Source organism: Osmerus mordax, chromosome 3, assembly GCF_038355195.1.
Source record: "Osmerus mordax isolate fOsmMor3 chromosome 3, fOsmMor3.pri, whole genome shotgun sequence".
Classification (NCBI taxonomy): domain Eukaryota; kingdom Metazoa; phylum Chordata; class Actinopteri; order Osmeriformes; family Osmeridae; genus Osmerus; species Osmerus mordax.
Genome location: NC_090052.1, coordinates 782,485 through 786,985, shown reverse-complemented (window position 1 = coordinate 786,985; position 4,501 = coordinate 782,485).

The following is a 4,501-nucleotide window of genomic DNA, read 5'->3' as shown; positions in this document are numbered from 1 at the left end:
TGCCCCTGCTGGTCCAGAGGCTCACCCTGCTGGTCCAAAGGCTGCCCCTGCTGGTCCTGAGGCTCCTTCTGCTGGTCCTGAGGCTCCTTCTGCTGGTCCTGAGGCTCCTTCTGCTGGTCCTGAGGCTCACCCTGCTGGTCCAGAGGCTGCCCCTGCTGGTCCAGAGGCTCCCCCTGCTGGTCCTGAGGCTCACCCTGCTGGTCCAGAGGCTCACCCTGCTGGTCCAGAGGCTCCTTCTACTGGTCCTGAGGCTCACCCTGCTGGTCCAGAGGCTCACCCTGCTGGTCCAGAGGCCCACCCTGCTGGTCCAGAGGCTCCCCCTGCTGGTCCTGAGGCTCCTTCTGCTGGTCCAGAGGCTGCCCCTGCTGGTCCTGAGGCTGCCCCTGCTGGTCCAGAGGCTGCCCCTGCTGGTCCAGAGGCTCACCCTGCTGGTCCAGAGGCTGCCCCTGCTGGTCCTGAGGCTCCTTCTGCTGGTCCTGAGGCTCCTTCTGCTGGTCCAGAGGCTCACCCTGCTGGTCCAGAGGCTCCCCCTGCTGGTCCTGAGGCTCACCCTGCTGGTCCTGAGGCTGCCCCTGCTGGTCCAGAGGCTGCCCCTGCTGGTCCAGAGGCTGCCCCTGCTGGTCCAGAGGCTGCCCCTGCTGGTCCTGAGGCTCACCCTGCTGGTCCAGAGGCTCACCCTGCTGGTCCAGAGGCTCCCCCTGCTGGTCCTGAGGCTCACCCTGCTGGTCCTGAGGCTGCCCCTGCTGGTCCAGAGGCTGCCCCTGCTGGTCCAGAGGCTCCCCCTGCTGGTCCTGAGGCTCACCCTGCTGGTCCTGAGGCTGCCCCTGCTGGTCCAGAGGCTGCCCCTGCTGGTCACTTCAGAGGCTGCAGGGCCAGCTCTCACAGGGAACTGAGCTGGTAGGGACACATGGGGTCAAAGTGTGTTTGTTTGTGTGTGTGCATGCATGTATGTGTGCGAGTGTCTGTGTGCATGTGTGTGTATATGCATGTGTGTAAGCATGTGTGTGAGTGTATGTGTGCGTGTGTGAGTGTATGTGTGAGTGTGAGTGTATATGTGCGTGTGTGTGTATATGTGCGTGTGTGTGTGAGTGTATGTGAGTGTAAGTGTGTGTGTTTCAGCTCATCTGCTGTTGCTCACACAGGCAGGTGACAAATTCCTTCAGATGTTCAAAGAGAGTGAGAGTCAGGATTCGCTGCAAGTTTGAAATCACATTTATTGTTCAGGAGCTGATTCACATGAACCCCAACCCTTTTTAGTACATAACAGCTTCTCTACCCCCCCCCCTCCTCCTAATCATCATCATCACCACCACTGTCTTTGCTATACATAAACACACACACACACACCTCAGCAAGTCTGACCAGCTGAAAGGTTCTCACTCACTCACTCACTCACACACACACACCCCTCAGCAAGTTTTTACAAGCTGAGAGGTACACACACACACACAGAAAAGAGTCTGTGTTACTGTGTGACAGTCCAACACCTGCCAGGGGCTGTACCTGTCTCCATGACAACCCTGGCGGGGGGGGGGGGCAGGGTGACCATGGTAACCCCCCCCCTCTCTAAGACTGGATTTAGTGTCCCAGGATTAAAGGGACAGGACAATCACACTCTGTCTCACACCCACTCTAACCAGCACCATAGTTTCAGCTTAGAGAAAATAGCTAGACAAGATAGAAATAAAAAATACTCCTATCTATTTTATACCTTCCTAAAGACTGCAAATACATAAATGCACAGAGCAATAAACACACGTAGCATAGGAGGCTATCACGACACAGGAAGTAGTTTCACGCGTTGTCTTGGTAACTATCCGTTTACAGAACGGCTGAAGGCTCTAGAAGCACATGTAGTTTACATATCTGGGTTCCCGAACAGTGGGGGGGCTGATACCAACAGACGTGCTGGTCATGGCAAGTTCCTTGCCACGGTACGGTAACCAGAGCACACACCTTCTTCAGAGAGCAGGGGGGCGGGTCAGAGCCTAGAACTGCCAATCAGACAGTAAACCGCACCTCCTTCTGCCTCTCGTCCAATCAGGCACCTAGGATCAGCCGTTCCAGAAAGAGCATTTCCCCACTAGAGTTCAGATGAACTTGACCAGATGATAACACATATAATAAATATGTTAAGGTGACTACCACATCTCTGTAGATCGTGGTACAGGGTGGGGCTACTGTAGTTAGCCTGCTAACTTGGTGCTCCAGACCATGGGAGTTGTCCCAGGTGAGGAAAACACAGGCAGGACTTCTGAGGTGTGTGTCTGTGTGTGTGGGGTGTGAGTGTGTGTTTGGGGGTGTGAGTGTGTGTGTAGTGGTGTAGGAGAGGGGGGGGGAGGACACTCTTTGGCACATCCTGACAGAGAACAGAACCTTTCAGTCTGGTGGGTTCTAGACCCGGAGCTACAGCTTACGAGATCTGAGTAGACAGTCTTCCTAGCATGGTAGCATCTTCCTAGCATGGTAGAGGGTCCTAGCATGGTAGAGGGTCCTAGCATGGTAGCGGGTCCTAGCATGGTAGCGGGTCCTAGCATGGTAGAGGGTCCTAGCATGGTAGCGGGTCCTAGCATGGTAGCGGGTCCTAGCATGGTAGCGGGTCCTAGCATGGTAGAGGGTCCTAGCATGGTAGAGGGTCCTAGCATGGTAGCGGGTCCTAGCATGGTAGCGGGTCCTAGCATGGTAGCGGGTCCTAGCATGGTAGCAGGTCCTAGCTTTTACGCTCCTTGAATGCCCCCTAGAGTAACTTAGGTTTCTGACCTAAACCCTTGAACATTATAGGCCTGTACTATCTCCTATGAGATGGCACACACACACACACTACACCAGTGGTGTAGCACACACACAAACACACACTCAAGGAGGGCACATAAATACCAGCGTGTTGTTGGTCTACTGTCACACATTTATGTCTTCTTTAAGACGACTACAAGTCATTCTCAAACATTCAAATGTTTGTCAAATAAATAAAACAGAGGTTTTCTTGGACACCCAGACTGACCACCAGGCTCCTCCCAGCAGGGGCTGTGCTGCCCCCAGGGGCCTCTAGGGGGCGCCAGAGAGGCATCTCAGGCTGGGCCAGCAGGCTCCTCCCAGCAGGGGCTGTGCTGCCCCCAGGGGCCTCTAGGGGGCGCCAGAGAGGCATCTCAGGCTGGGCCAGCAGGCTCCTCCCAGCAGGGGCTGTGCTGCCCCCAGGGGCCTCTAGGGGCGCCAGAGAGGCATCTCAGGCTGGGTCAGCAGGGTCCAGAGCGGCTCCATCCTGTTCCTACAGAGCGTCCGTGGTTTCTCTTCAGCCCTGTTCTCAGTCACCTGATCTCTTAGATCAGCCACCCAGGTGACCAGGGGGACCAGGTGACCAGGGGGACCAGGTGACCAGGGGGACCAGGTGACCAGGGGCCAGGTGACCAGGGGCCAGGTGACTAGGTGACCAGGGGGACCAGGTGACCAGGGGGGCCAGGTGACCAGGGGGGCCAGGTGACCAGGGGGGCCAGGTGACCAGGGGCCAGGTGACCAGGGGACCAGGGGGGCCAGGTGGCCAGGGGGACCAGGGGGACCAGGTGACCAGGGGGACCAGGTGACCAGGGGGACCAGGTGACCAGGGGGGCCAGGAGAGGAACTCTGGGAGACTCACACTGGTTAAGACGCTGTGCTGACATGGCAGGGCTCTGGTGTGTGTGTGTGTGTGTGTGTGTGTGTGTGTGTGTGTGAGGTTCAAGGTGCTAATGTGTGTGTGTGTGTGTGTTGAGTGTGTGTGATGGTCAAGGTGCTTGCGCTACATTCGAGGAAGAGTTTCTCAGGTATGACTGAGCCCGTCTGTCAAACACTGGAAGGTCACTGGGGGCGTTTCCCTTTAAGGGTGTGCTTCATCCTTGGGCTCCTCTTCTTCCTGTTCTCTAAGCCAATAGAGATTCATCTTCGTCATTGCGTCCATCTTCAATAGGATGGTTAAGTGCTTTGTTAATTCCACATCAAAAAGTGCCGTATCAAAATCAAAAGTGTTTGTGTGTGTTTAAAGTCTGCATCACAGACTGGATACATCATCAGCCCTCTGCTGATCAGGGAGCTGGGCTCCGACAGTCCTTATTAAGCACCATCACATATCTGGACAAGCGGGGGGGGACCCACCCTAGAGCTCCATAGGGGAGGGGCTTATCTACCCTATATGGACACGGGGGAGGGGCCATATGCCCTACATGGACAAATGGGAGCTTATCTGTCCTACATGGACATGGGGAAGAGCTTATTTACCAAGCTCCTCCCCCTATGAACAGGGGGAGGAGCTTATCTGCCCTACGTGGACAGGGGGAGGAGCTTATCTGCCCTACGTGGACAGGGGTAGGAGCTTGTCTGCCCTACGTGGACAGGGGGAGGAGCTTGTCTGCCCTATGTGGACAGGGGGAGGAGCTTGTCTGCCCTACGTGGACAGGGGTAGGAGCTTGTCTGCCCTACGTGGACAGGGGGAGGAGCTTGTCTGCCCTACGTGGACAGGGGGAGGAGCTTG